General features: G+C 35.6%; 1 protein-coding gene across 2 annotated transcripts in view; it reads left to right on the top strand.

Annotated features, from left to right (window-relative positions):
- Window positions 1–16,089, top strand: part of LOC147065133 (uncharacterized) — a 97,442-nt gene that overhangs the window by 59,016 nt on the left and 22,337 nt on the right. The window lies entirely within an intron of this gene.

The following is a 16,089-nucleotide window of genomic DNA, read 5'->3' as shown; positions in this document are numbered from 1 at the left end:
CACGTTGCTAAAACTGCTGAAATAATCTTCATCGTTTATGATACTTTAAAAACTTTTTCCATGCAGCGATCCGGTGCTTTCAATTTGCTTTAGTCGAATAATCAGTATTGCCATCTCATCCTTCAGCTGTTCAGGTATTCCTTTGTCCTCAGGAGATGCGTATATAGAGCCTCCGTTGTTAGTAACTCTCCCGGCATTTAATACAGACGAACTTGGTTATTACGAGGAAGATGGGACCGACTGAATTTGCTCGTTATAAGCATTACTCGTTATATCGTTATATAATATTTTTCGCGCCACGTTCTATTTAAGCATAGAACATAAGAAAATCTGAAAAACATCGTAAAAATCCCCGAAACAAGCATGGCATTCATAAACTACAAAAGAAGTTGTTTATTGTAATAAAGTACTAAGCCGCCTGGTAGGTACCTACCGACTTCACAAAGATTGGATTTTTACATGCAACTTCAACCATATGCATGGATACTTTTTCAATGTTGTCGGCGAAAACACCAATTAGGTACTTAGACACTTAACTAGTAAGTATCATAAACGTAATCCGATCCCGGCGGCATCGTTCTAGTTGTTGCTTTAAACGATCGACACATAAACAGTTTTGCTTGGTATACCCGAGAAGTAGCTCGTTATAAAAGTGAGAAAATCATAAACTAAAATGTCGACGAATGTTTCCTCATTACATCCGAGATCTCGCTTTTTCCGTGATCGTAATAACCAAGTTTACGTTTTCGATCCAGCACAGTATTAGCCTTTCGTATATATCATGAATTAATAATACAATTATTCATTGTACCTAGGTATTGCAATTTTACGAAAGCACCTCAACAAAGTTTCTGCTATCGTAGCAAATTATTATTTATGGCTGATGCAGCTGTAAACGGTTTTAATGCTCACTTATTATATTACAAAGTAAATAGGTAATTAAAATCGAATCTTTTCCCTGGCAAAGTGACCCGCCAGGTCTGATGAATAATGTAGCAGCCACAAAGTATAATCCAATTGAATAAAACGATAAATCAATGAGCAGATCATACGATATCACCAGTAGCGTGCAATATATTATGCTGTTGTTTTTATTCCTAGACTATGATTAATATTCACTTGTTACAAATGTTTTGATTGCTGATGATTTCGTAGTAGTCTTATAGGCAGTCTATGAAAACTTACAAAGGTTTTTTGGCTGATTTGGACTCAGTTTTTTCGCTGTTTTCGAATCTGCCGGGTACCACTTTGGCACACTTAGAAAACGAAGCCAACTTGGAGGTTAAGGCGATACTTCAGTGAAACGGCAAATAATTTTCAACTATAGGCGCGACGAAATTTTGAACTCGTTGGCAGTCGGATAGCGAACGTCGAGGTGTAAATACGTCAATTTGTTTCGTGATGGCGACGGGGGTATTAATTCTTAAATCGCGTAAAGATGACTAAAAACGTTACTCATTTACTTTAAAAAGAAAACATGTCAATGAATATATTATTATTGTTACTAATAGAACATTAAATGGACGCATGTTGGATTTATATGACAAATTATATTTCGGTCGGCATGCGTCATTTGCACCCGCGACCCGCAATCCGCGACCCGCAATCCGCGCATCGCCTAGCCACGATCTTTTTAGACCATGCTTCAACTGAGGTATAGCCTTAACCGTCAGTCATAAGGAATATTTATTCGTACATTCAATAAATTCTACAAAAAAAAGATATCTTGCATAGTTTTGATAAGTTTAACATTTTTTTATTTATTAAAAAGTGAGAAATTCATATTGGCATTTAAATGTCTTCTCGATTTTTCGAATAAAGCAAAAATAGTCCTACTTGAATGCATATTTTTTTTAAATTTTACGAAATTGAAATCATAATTTTATCGACTAGTAATTATCGTACCCCATTCGCCTATCGAATAAACGTCAATAAATCTTCAATTGAATAGCCAGTGTTGTTCCTCAACCAACAAAGTTTTATTTGGCTATGGTCAGTATGGCCCCCACAAGGGGGGGTTGACAGGGCTCTAGCCTGGGGGTCCGAGGTCTGGGGGGCCCGACGTGACGGGTCGACCTGATAAGTGATATAAACACACATCACAAATTTGCCCAAATGGGGAAAAAAGTCGCCTGCGCCGCTATTTTATTTATAGTCTGTACATTTTAAAATATCTAGTTGTGTGATGCAATTTTTGATTATCGTGTGTCGATAGTCGAACTCCACAATTCAAGTGGATTTATTCAACAATACAAAAATCGCTAAAAATACACCTAATACCCTTAATTTTACCTGAAACAACATTTAGAAAAAGATTCTGTAAAGCGTCACACTGCCTTTAAATCTAGCGATGGGTCCGAAGCCGTTGAAGCCCGCTTCAAGATGCGGGGGCCATGATGGTCAGGTATGCTTATCTGGCGACCAGACTGTTAATGAGACCGATTAATAGAAATTGCCATTTAGTGATGTGCTACTGTGATGTCGAGGAGGAATATTGGCTTTCGGATAACAGTCTCCAAGACTGCCTATTGGACAGAATTGAACGGAATGTAACAAAATAAAAAGATAATTAGATACTGACCAATTAGTTATGTTATAATATATAGTATCGCAGGGTGAAACGAGTGCAATCCCTTTATCTTGAAAACTTTAGAAATTCTGGGAGGTAACCACATAGATACCTATATTCATCAAATAAGGGTGTTTTGAGCGATCTGGCCCAACTAATAGCTTCTTGTGTGTTGAACTGCACGTCACTGGCTAGCGCAAGATGGACTATTATAAACAAAGCCGGTGTCTGGCAGGTTTGCCGCGTCCATGTCGCCAATCACGACAAATTAAATGCAATAAAAATGTAAAAAATGTCACCGCCATAAATAAGCCCGCTATAGGAGAGGCCGGAGAAGTACCTACCTATGTCATTCAATTTATGTATTATTTTTACTGCACACCACAAGTGCAGCACACCTATGCAACGATGCCTCTCCTTAGATACACTACCTGTTTTTTTTTTTATTTATCTATAGCCATTTGATTTATTATATTATGGAATTATAACAATTAATTTAATTCATCTTGTCCGTTGCAAATATAATGTTCGAACAAATATATTACATATATTATAAAGTCGAGCTTTGTCAAACCAAAGTAACGTCAAAATGCTATGTACCTGTAGCTATACCTCAAAATAGACTGACGGCTGCGATGGCTGGCAATGGTGAATGGCAATCAGAATTGTTGCCATTAAAAAAAACTGATTGCCGAAAGTAATTAAAATATTTTTTAATTTACATAAATATACGAAAACTGCATAGTATAAAATAATGGTTAAAATAATCTATCAGTTGCAGTGCTTTAATTTTCAATGCACGCGCGGTGATAAAGTCGTTCATATATTTTTATATTGACATGGCAATAAATTCGTATATCGTTCCTAGAATATGGCATCTATTTACTAAAGTAAATGTCAACTATGTTTATTTACCTTTATAATCGATACTCAAAGTGTCATTAAAACTTACCTATTTAATTTCTGGTAAAGATGTGACAGCTAGCTGTCTGATTTACAGGTTATGGAGCTTAAAAATATGTTACTGAAGCAAAATAAAGGAACCCTAGGAATAAAGGTTCGTGGTGGATGTTGCATACAAAAATGTCACTTACGTCAAACTGGAACTTGTTTCAACAATTTCGATAGGAATACCACAGGAAACTCCATCTGACAAAATAATACATAGTTCCTTCGACATCTTTGGTGCAACCAATGTTTTTAAAAGGTTCATATATTTCTTGGTGGTACCTAATTCGTGATAATAAAATATAGCATTTATAAATCACTCTGTATTTACCACAGTAATTAAAAATGAAGTGATAGATAAATGCTATATTATTATAGTATATTCAAAAATGACTACTCATCGTGCCTTAAGCGTAAAGTGCCCAACCAGTGTGTGCTAACAGCGCTCACATATGCATGTAAAACATGGACGCTTAATGTAAGAGACATCCAAAAACTATGAGTACCCCAATATAGTAGAATGGAAAGGTGCATGTTGGGCATAACGCGGAAAGACCACAAAAGAAACCATGGATAAGGAGGCAGCCGAGAGTACGCGATATGATAGAGGTTTCCAAGCTGATAACTCCTGGACAATTGCAGTAATAATAAACAGTGGCAATGAACGACCACAAGGACACCTTAAACTCGCTGGATCGACACAGTTATTACCTAAATTCGCAAAGCAAAGAGCTAGGGACCGAGAAAAGTGGAATGAGTTGAGGAGGAATTCATTCAGAAGAGTATTGAAACCGTGAATAATTATAACTTATCGCCGCCAAGTAAATGCTGAATTATATAACAATTAATAGTGTAATGCTCTTAGCGCACTTGCCCACACAATACTGCGGAATGACTATAACGGTTTGGATTTGATGAGGTTGATCATTTTTACGATACGTTTAATGTGGACATTAAATCTGATAACAACGTCTTTGCCGCGAGAGACTTTTTATGGTGTCAGTTGAATATTACAGTTTTCAGATTTAACATTTGAAGCTAAGGCGCTATATCTGCACATCTTCCAACATAGTCTTACAACATTTATGCGAATGTAATGAATTGCGCGACTTTGAGTAGGTATTTGAATATTAACCGACTCTCACATTTAAACTCGCCTCGTCTGCCGCACAGCCATAAATCAAACCTTCCAATAACGTCGATCCGGTGTCGCATATGTCGACCGCGCACATCTATCTAGCGACGGCCGCACGTAACCTTCGAAACGTGGCGGCCCTCGTGGTGCAGTGCGTAAAGCGCTGACCTTCCACCCGAGAGTTCTGGATTCGATTCCCGGTGTGGACACAATATTTATGTGTTTTTCTTAAAGCCTGGGTGTTTGTGATTGTTAAAAATTACTAACAACCACCTTGTACGAAAAAGCAAGGAATGTAGATGGTTATTGATTATTCAATAAAAAAAACCTTCGAAACTTATAGATATTTGGCAAGCCGGTATAGGAATGACCAATTCGTAGGTGTTTGTATGCGTCCTGGCGTCTTCGAATCGCAGCCCGAGAAGCGTGCAACCTGTCGATTGCAACGGTAGATGTTTTTTTTCAAACTAAAAAGTCGCATTCGACCAATCTGCGGAGCTCCATTTTTCAACGTGTGTTTTGTGAATAACGATGACGTCACATTGACGTATTTGACACTACACGTATTGATGTGAGAGCCGGCGTACAGTACTTTTCGGCACAACGGTTGGGAAGCATTTCTTTGTATAACTGCGATGAATAGGGTAAATAACCTTCGTGTATCATATTACCAGCAATCAAATGATTATCGTTTACTCAAGATTGCATCGTTTAGCCATACGAGGAATCAAAACTATAAAATGATGACAGTTATTTCAGGTGAGGGTAATTGATTAAAAAAAAAAACCTCCATCGTTGGTATAGATCGGGTTAGCTTAACTGGCTGGGGACATCGGCACTAATCGCTTTGATAATAATTACCGACTGCTTTAGTGTCATGCCGCTCTCGGAACGGAATTGCGCAAAAACGCACTTCAATGAGTAGGTACCAACATACTCACATGGTCGATGGTTTAAAATCAGTGATAGACAACGTAAAACATATAAACCGTTTTTATTATTATTATTATTTGCTTCTTTATTAAACACCACAACAGGCCGTGAAGCCCAATAATAGTGGTAAAACTCTCAGGCTTGAGGAATTTACATATTGGATTATGTAAATATATTTTGACCTCACCGGGAATCGAACCCAGAACTCCGGGATGGAAGGCCAGCGCCTTACGCACTGCACAGTTGTTTTTGTTATTATTTATTAGTGTGTTGTTAACAATTGTTTTTATTAATATTGTTTACAATAAAATTTGCTGCCCCAGTACAAGGGTACACTATTTGACAAAATGCCAGTTTTGACTTTTACAAAATATGGAGAATCAGTTAAAGTTTCTGGGCAACGCTGCACTATTTTTGTAGAAATTAATATTTCAGACAAATTTGTGATATCAACATGAATATCAAAGGAGTAGGTATAATTGTTTTAGTGTAATACTACACTTTATTACATATATTGATTTTATTTAAATATATGAGGAAATTTAAGGTGGTTCTTCATAATTTTAGATAAAATGTTAAGTTTTAAGGCTTTTTCCATTGTAATAATATATAAATACTTTATAAAAATATCAAATTACTCTCTTATTGGTATTCAAAAACTTTAACAGCCATTTTCTCCTGCCAGGTTTTTGTCAAATAGTATGCCCTTGTACTGAGGCAGCGAAATATGTGCCTACAATGATAAACATTTTTTTTTAAATCACAGCATTAAAATTTCATAGTAGACACCTAGATACACCACCGTGTTTTTCATGTAATCCTTTCTGGTCCATATTTTTTCGGAAGGCCAAACGAACTGTATGGAATCGCGGTGTAATTGTAATTGCAACCACAGGGAAGGTACGAGAAGTGTGGAGTGACGAATAGACGATGTACTGGCACTGATTTGATTTTGAAGATTAACTGTGGCTTCTGAAGACGGCGATCGTATGTCCAGGATGCGCACTCTGGAACTTACTATACACGGACTTGTACCTATTCACGTCATGTAGGTACCTATATTAGATGTCGTACATATTAATAGTTTTTGTTTTACACTACAGCATGTCTTGCTTAATAAATTAACATACCTACTGTTTTACACAGTCTGAATATCTGAACTGCACCAATAAACGCGGAACGTCTCTATTGAGTCACTGACGTATGCACATAACAGATTAATAAATATAATTCCGATAGGCTATACCCCAATACAGTAAATTTTGAAGCAGGGTTTGAGTGTGGGAGTGTCCTTCAAAATTAAACACACATTATAGATGCGCAATAGTGTGTGTTGCAACTTTTAAATACACCAATGTCACCAATAGTGAATGAGCGCCAGTGCATAAACCGAGAGCAGTTGTCAAAACGAAGGACAAGCTTAGAAAAACGTATTTATGACACGTGTTTTACAGGGTTTCCATGGAAATAAGCCGAACCGAATGGTTTATGACGGTCTCACCTTACGCCGAAACCGTTTATTGCCGTAATAAAACTTGTCGAGTGTTCACCCACTTATCTTCGGATTTGTATATACGGGCGCCGCCGTGTTCCATTATGCTCCATTCAAATAACGGTGTTTGTACATGCGCGTCTATTTGAAACAAGTATTCCTTATATTAAAACAGAAAAATATTTTTTCTTTATGGTCAGTTTTTGATGTCTATGGGCACTTAACTGTCAAATAAATGACAATTTCTCACATTTTGCCGCTAGATATCCCTAGTGGTCCATATATTTTGAGCTCGCTATTACATTTACTTTCATATTATTTCTTTTATTTTTCGATTAATACTACATTATGGCCGGATAATCCGAATGCCGAATAAACGTTATTGAATAAATAATCATTACAATATAAACAAATGAAAGTAAATGGTTATCGTGATAGTATACCTACATACCATATAATTATTATGCATAAATCGATTCCAGCATAATCATGTGAATTGAGTTGTTCAAAATATTATATTACTTGTATTTATTTGATTTCATGAATCTGCGTCTGATGTGTATTTACTAACGAGACTCTTAAATTTGAAAGCGTCGCCGCTTTTACGAAATTTGCGGCATTGTAGATTAGCTTTATCTACGAAAGCAAAGTTTACTACCTATAAATAAAGCATTCATGATTGAATAAAATGAAGCACCAATTATAGAATCAATTGTAAAATAGATAGTACCATTAGACAATAATCAAAATAATACACTGAATCATAATGAAATACGGAAGAAAACAAGTACCTATGACAATTATCAACAAACGCGGGCTGTCAGTTGCGATCTGTCAAAAATGGACTCTGCCGAATTTAGCAATCGGTTCGCTAAACTTATCGTAGAGGGGCATTAGGTGTTCGGGTTCGGCGAGATGCTTATGTACTAAATTTGGATGAACGCAATTATACGGGCGTATTATATATCTGGCGTAAAATCGCATTCGAAAATTTTGGATGAAAACACCCTATTAATTTATCCCATACTCTTCTACACTCGAGATCGGTTGCCTGTTACTCCACACCAGTTAGGTATTTCAGTTCCCATTTATTCTGTGTTCAACCTGGAGGTATGACTAGATATAGTGGTGACGGTGGACAGGACACTAATTGACCCAAACACTCTTTTTACAAAGAAACTGTTTCGTTTTTCTGATTAATATCGACGTCGTTTTGTGGATTGTATGTCTCACCTCTAGTAAGATTAAAACGCCAAACAAATTCTCGCGAGTCACAATTCGAAGAAAACAATGCAATCGTAATATTTTGATGTGAAGTAGACATAGGGAGATGTCGTTTAATGGACGTTTTGTTTAAATTATTATACAAATATAACATGCATGTCTTTTACAAGTAACTACTTATAATTGTTATTTATAACACTCAGATTAAATTATGTGGTAGTCCAAATAACAGGAGGACAGAGAAAGCAACGATTATTAAAGAATACATTTTGTATATCAACGTTTTTTTAAATTGTGCAAGTGAACAAAGCAGTTGCACTCGACCGTTGTGATTATGCATATTTCTGCAGTGTCGTCGCCGAACTATAATAGTTCCCCAGATTGGTTTTGTATGAAAGGGGGACAAAAATGCAAAGTAGACGAAGTGATACCTACATTAGTAAAGACGATTAATAAGATTATTGAGAAAATCGTGGATGCAGAACAGTTTATTTATAAGGGATGTAGTCGTTACTTGCTTTATACCAACTACAGCCGTTATTCGTTTAATATCTGAAGGCTGCTTGTGTGTGTGACATGTGTTCGGGCAGTGTTGAATAATACACGAGTTGGTGTTTTATATCGTCTATATTATGGCGCACATTAACTTGTTTGTTATTACACGGCAAATAACATGGTGTTATATTATATCGCAATGGTTTAACATGATTTTTTTAACTAGATAATTCAGCGAAGGACTGAGCTTCCTTATAACCGCTACACCGGAACTAGGTCTCTGGACAACTGTCAGTTTTTTTAATGTCCGTTTCGCCACTATCTATGCCCTAAACATGAGCATAAACAACGACGTGACAATTGTAGAGTTGGGTAAAACCTCTACATATTATTTAGTCATAAGAATTCGTGTTAAAAAGGTTGAAATCGGCTCGATATGACGACTGAAGAGTATCGCTCGAATATGTAGGCATAAAAGTTTGTCCGCGGTACTTGTGTCATTGTGATTTGCTAGGCGGCCTGCCTTTGCTCATCGAGTGGTAGGTATTGCAGATTCAACTTTACTAAGTACACGGGCTCGCACACATAATCAGCCAGTTGCTACGATACAGCAAACGTTCATTATTTTTTGTAGATATTATATGATATTATTGTCATTTATAAAGTCACATGCACGCTGTTATATACATATAGTCACTTCAACCGATACTCTCAAATTGGTGGTCAAGTTTATACACTTGGCAAAAACTTGTTACTTCTATTCTACAATATCATTTTAAAGTAAATAATTTATAATTAAAATAAAATATTTGTTTATATGCATGGTGACAATAGCAAGGCCAAAACTGTTTAAACTAGTATTCAATATAAACAATTTAATTATTATCGTGGTTATAAAAACTTATAAAAAGTTGTGATCCCGAAATATTTGTAAACAAACATTTCAATAGATTACCCATACCTGGACATGAATAATCAAATAAACTATTTTTTTATTCAACGAATAGTTCACACGATTTGCGAATGTTACATTGTTTATATTGAACATACATAATTTCAAAACACCTGCTAGAAAAAATCTTTGAAAAATAGTGAATTATTCGTTGAATTATAAAAAAAATAGTTTATTAAATTATTAGCAAGCATGTGCAAGTACGTTAGACATAAACGAGACTTCGCAATGTCAGAGAGTTCCTTTTTTAACTGCATTTATTCATATTTATTAGTTTTTATGAAGTAACGACATTCTATGAAAATGGTCGTTCACGAGGGTTCTTTTATTTTCAGATTCTGTGCACATAATAAGTCAATTTCATATCTACAGTTCGTTTTGTTGTGATCGGTATTGCTTATAAAATATGTATCGCAACGTCACAATGAAAAACTAGCTTTTATCTATTTTCGCATCATCTACAGAACATTGATAGCACTATCGTACGATGAACCCATAACCAATCCCGACTAAGTTTTATGATGACGGATCCATATCGTAAAATAGCGACTAATGCCCACACTTGAAAACTGTCCTATGAGGATTTTTTGCAATTTCATAGTTGATGTTTTCTTCGATCCGAATGTGCGAGCTGACTAAAAGTGTGGTGAGTAGTTAGTGAGGCGGGGCAATTATAAATAATGCCAGGTCGATGCATTAAACATCCGCACGTGGGGAGGGGCGCTCGGCACAATCTTTTAATTAAACGCTGCCGTATTTGTAAATTTATCGTCATTTTTTATTCCTCGTTTTATTCGTTGACATATTCATAAAACAAGATTTTTTTTAATTCGTACAATTATTATTATACAGTTAAGTTATTTGCAGATCTATTTAAATATAGCGATAGCCTGTGACTTTGTCAGCGTGAAATACGAAAATGTTTTACAGTTAACACAATATGTAGGCAACATGAATTGAAAAAAAAGACTAATTTAATTTTTTTTTCAATTCGATTCGACCCGTGGTGAATTATTGCAAGGGAGCTATTTTCGATAAGTTTAATTTTAATTTTTAACCTTTTTTAAAATATTGAACCGTATGGTCTATAAGCTATGTTAATTTCATCAATATTGGTCGTAATAGTTTTTTTAATTATAGCATAATAAACAGACGAATACAATTTAAAAAAAAAACTATATTGTGTGTTTGTCATTTTGTCTTGGTTTATATCTAATGCTTTAGTACGTATTTTACGATATCGATAATTTGAGTTTAATGACGCCTTTAGCATAGTGGTATATGTGCATGGGCGCGATACCCGAGAGATGCAGGTTCGATTGAGTGTTTTCAAAATTATGTATGTTTATTAATAATTATAATATGTATTTCCAACTATTTGCTACTGTCCGAAATCAGTATGAATATTTATAAAACAAATATCTTGTAATTCTAAGATAAACAACTGGAGTTAATCATGTGATATCCCGGCATGAACCGAAGCAAGATAAATAATTCCGTATTGTTTCAACTGCTGGCTTTTCCTGCAGGCTCATACTTGACGAAGATGTCACGCACCAAGCGCCGTTTGCAAATAACAGCACGAGAGTCGGCATGAGAGGTAAAAAAACACGAGTGGACACTCCGGTATGAAAATGAGATGGCGGTCGGCACACAGTCGTTTAGAAAATATGATAATTGTTGATGGAGCGGCGTGCGCGATGCATTGCGCACGAGCTTATAATTTCAACTAGATACCTACCGAGAGCGTAGGTACTGCTTACTTGTAATTACATTTTACGTATTCGGTATATTTTCTCAGTGGAGTGACGACATGCAGGTGCTTTTAAATTTGAGGTATTAATGCCAAACAACACTATTTGCAAAAGTGCAACTTTACAGGAGAGCCAAAAAACGTTTTTTTAGTTTCTTGTAACTCAACAAAGAAGATGCTTATTAATTAAAACCTAATGTTCATATTTTAAATTTATTATGTATTGTACATTTATCTTGCTTATGGTGATGTTAAAATTTATAGGGTAGGTATAGTTTTAAAAAAATATGAAAACAAAGGTAACTTTGCGTAGTTAACATTATAATTTACTGACGATTGAAGAAGAAATTAGAAAATATTGACATAAAGTTGTTTGACTATCATGTAGCCGAGAATGTAAAATAACGTTATCTAAAAAAAACACTTTTTTGTAGATAACGTTGTTTGACTTGAGGCACTCGAATTGTTCCCGTGAACCCTTGGTATATTTAAAACGGAGCCTCGAAATAGTTCAAATCAGTCACTCCTTTATTAAATTATACCAAGATCCAAGGCCCACTATATTACAAAACTGTTAGGTATGTTATGTGATGCTATAAAAACACCACATAGCTAAGCGTGAAGTTTGATAGTTTTGACAGGAAATATGACGTAGTTAGAGCGACGCTGAGCGAGAGAAAACGATGCAATAAGTTTCATGTAAGAGCAGTCGGAAATAATAATTCGTAATTCGTGCGCACTAGAAGAATCCACTATCGTTATTGCGTATACCTACATGGAATGCAATATACAATATTGATGATTGATTCATTTTGAGAAAAATGCCGATACCTATGTTAATAAAATAATATGAACGAAATACGCAATCGGAAGTCTTCAGTTACTGCGATTACATTCGAAATTAACCGATAACTATCCTAGAATTACTATGAAAACTTGCCATTTTAGTGCCGTGGCATGACTTATAAGCAGCCTTGACCAATATTGTAAAAATATGCGTATTTCTAACAAAATTGAGTAGATATAAAATATTACCAAAAGTTTAACTAAATCCCTGAAACTAACGTCAAACATAAATACATAATTATAACGTAGCCACTAGCCATTCAAACAGATTCGTAGGTTGGCTTTTTTTCCTAGATGCCTTTATGGATACCTCGCATTCACTATCGAGGTTTGGCACGCAAACTACTTCAGTTGATGCCTGTCAAATGAAAATTGTGCCGGCTGAGGATTGAAAACCATTCGTCTACCCGCATATTTGAATTCGGCCCGGTCTCATGAAACCCTGGAAAATTCTTTGTAGCGCAAGACGGTGGTGATTCTGATGAATATTTTGTCGTATTCATTAGGAACTGAGAATTGCGATCTATAGCTTAGTTTTTCCCGTGGTAAAAGAAATGTCGCATAGGACTGATATTCTGAGCATACCTATAGCTACCTATTCTACCACTAATATTATTGTATTGTGGCATCACTATCATAGTAGGTATAGTTAATACCTAATAACTATTTTTATTCATAGGAAAGAGGTAAATTGATATATTTTAGGTTTGGTTCGTCGCTACTTGGAATTTATGGTTATTTTTTTATCATAGTTGGCCTCAAAATCAGTCAGGGCCTCGAGCATACCTAAATCCTCCATTGTCACTATTAGAGATATGGGCATCTGTTTTCATGCTAGACGTGTTCACTAAAATGCAATATCCACGTGATCTTACAAACAAAAAAATGGGTTTCCTTTGCTAACTTTTGGAACGATGCCTTGTCGACATTAAATATCCGACACCACGAAGAAGAGTATAGACATGGCCTTATTGCGTCTTTTGTGTATCACTAAAAGATGCATGCCGTTAATATGTTATAATATTACCTATTATAACATGCTTTAAAGACATTTGATACAATAACTTCTTACTAATTAGTAATTACTAATAGGTCAACAAATAAATATCAAAAACGTTCAAATCTCTCACTGCCATATTTTTTGAAGTCGCGCTAGGTCATAAGTATAAAATCATTTTTTTTTTATATATATTTTGTGGAGTAGGTCAGTTCACCACCAAGGCTACTAAATGTCTTCGTCAATTTTATTTGTTGAGTAAAATAGTCACAGAATAGTATGTTGTAATTATTAATATTTTCATTGTGAAGCTTTAAGAACTTAATTTTAATACAATGTGTCGTTATATTTTCATTTCAGACAAAAGTTTATCTAAGAAAAGATGGTATACCTACTTATGTAGGCAAAATCTCACGCGGTGCTTTGTTCTATCTATAATTCTATACTATAAAATAATACTCTCTAACTCTATATTAAATTCTAGAGTAGGTAACTATTTATTATTTTATAATAACATTAGGTTTCGTTTCTGACCGTTCGTTGAATGTTCCTAAGATCCTATCGCTTTCAGTGGGTACAATGAGGTGATTCGTAGTTATAAGATTTTATATGAAAATTATCTTGCACTTCTGGACGATTTTTCGAGTGAAACGTTTTTTACGCAGAATCCCCAGATTAAGTGTGACATAAAAGCGTCACAGCGTACCCAAAAAGCGAAATACGAAAAACACCCCCTGCGCATTTATTCTATACACGATGCTATGCTGATACATTATGTATTAAGTTGGTTAATTGTTACAATATGTTAACAGTGTAAACTGTCAAAGAGTGCTATGTTTTAACAACACCTCTCTTGGCTGCGTTAACTTTTAGAGCGAGATAGACAGTTTCGACAGTTTAGACGGCTAACTTATTGTAACAATTCAAACAATTATAATACGAGTACCTTAATTCTTAATACATACATATGATAAACTACCCTCGATAGCCGCCGATAGCAGCCTTGTGTATTGAATAGATGTGCTGGTAGTATCGGTCTGCACTCTGCAGTCAAACGCTTTAACACTCATTGGCAGGAAAATGTACTGTTATGGGCACTTTTTTATGACATGAAATCTTAATGCGACAGTTCCAAAACTACACAATTTTCAACGTGCCATGGAAGGGTGCATGTTAGGTGGACATATCGTGGAAATATCACATAAAAACGGATGTATACGAAGGCAAACTGCCTGGTGTGACAGAGGCTGCCTGGCTTATGAAATGGCAATTGTCTGGACATATCGCTCGGTGAGTGGACAATCGATGGATGGTAATGGAAAAAAGTGGTAACCAAGGGACATTAAATGACCGCAAAGGGGTCTTGAAATCTGCTAAATTGGTGATGTTCGACCGATTTACGTGGCAATGAAGAACTAAAGGTGGAATAAGCTAGAGAAGAAGATTTCACCCAGCAGTGGATCGAGCATAGCTGGCGATTGCGACGATATGAAAACTATGTGGAGATACAACGATAGATTCTAGTCACCAACCTTTCGATCAACAGCTGGCCACAGCGACAATAATTTTAATAAATACCTACCTACTAACAATTTATTATACACCAATTTCACAAGTTAATTATGAATTATGTGATTCAAGTTAAATTTGTTAATCAAATGAAGTATTGTGTTTTGCTATTTTTTCTGTCAGAAAATCATTCCACAAAAATATTGATAGGTAATATAGGTAATAGGATAGGTAATATAGATGAATGATTGATAGATCTAACTGATATTATTATTTATGATCTAAGATTATAGAAATATGTAAAACTCAATATAGGTACCTTCGTGTCTATCAAAATCAATAAAACCATTGAGTGTGTTGATTTTACCACATAACTGCTTTAAAGAAGTTTTACTTGTACCGGCGTCTCTTGCGTATTAATTTTTTTTAAATTTGAATTAAAATTTTCGAATAAAACTGTTTCAGACACTGTTGATAGTTAGTTCATTTACTCCCCAGCTGAACTCAGAAATATGTAGGTAAACAAAGAATCCACCAATCAAGTATAAGTACCTATATATTTTTTTCATTATTACAGTGGGTAGGTAGGTACTAGAAAAAAATGGCTTGTTTGTTGGTATTTGACAAAGTTCACCATGTTATTTAAACACACCTATGTCGTAAAATGTGATAAATGGTTAATACTAAGTGATTATACTAGCTTCATGTAAGTATTTTTAATGATGTTTCAATGTGGAACTAATTGCAAATAACAGTAATTTCAAAATCAAGTCGCTTTGTGGATAGACAACTGGTTTGAGCAGGGTCAATTTCTCCAAGAAACTCATGTAGGTATGTAGTACCTATTGTCTTTATTTATTTAGTCGGGCTACCGCAGAGGTCGGAAGACACATCAAACAGAACAAAGCAACTCGATAAAGTGCAAAGTTACTGTACACGTCGTCGTCCGAAACGTCCGTGGCTCGGCGCTGAATCGTGTTTTGCGCGCCGTGCGACTGGTCTGAGGTCCCATCCTCGCCGTGTCCTCGTCGAAGCGAGGATGCGCTGCCGACCTCGTTGCCTCCAACCGCAGGGGAGTAGAACCGATGTTGCTGAAATAATTTACGTATTTTAGGCGAATTCGTGGCGAAATTAGTATTTAATAAACTATTTGGTACATGTCGGTTTACAGGAAACCAGGAGGGAACCGCGCTATTTTTCATAGCCAATTTTTACAAAATTCAAGAATGAAAGCTT

The sequence above is a fragment of the Rhyacophila brunnea genome, unplaced genomic scaffold, assembly GCF_057557595.1.
Source record: "Rhyacophila brunnea isolate RB1 unplaced genomic scaffold, BYU_Rbru_1.0 scaffold_6, whole genome shotgun sequence".
NCBI classification, from domain to species: domain Eukaryota; kingdom Metazoa; phylum Arthropoda; class Insecta; order Trichoptera; family Rhyacophilidae; genus Rhyacophila; species Rhyacophila brunnea.
The sequence above is the reverse complement of the archived record's forward strand: the minus strand, read 5'-3'. Positions and strand labels throughout refer to the sequence as shown.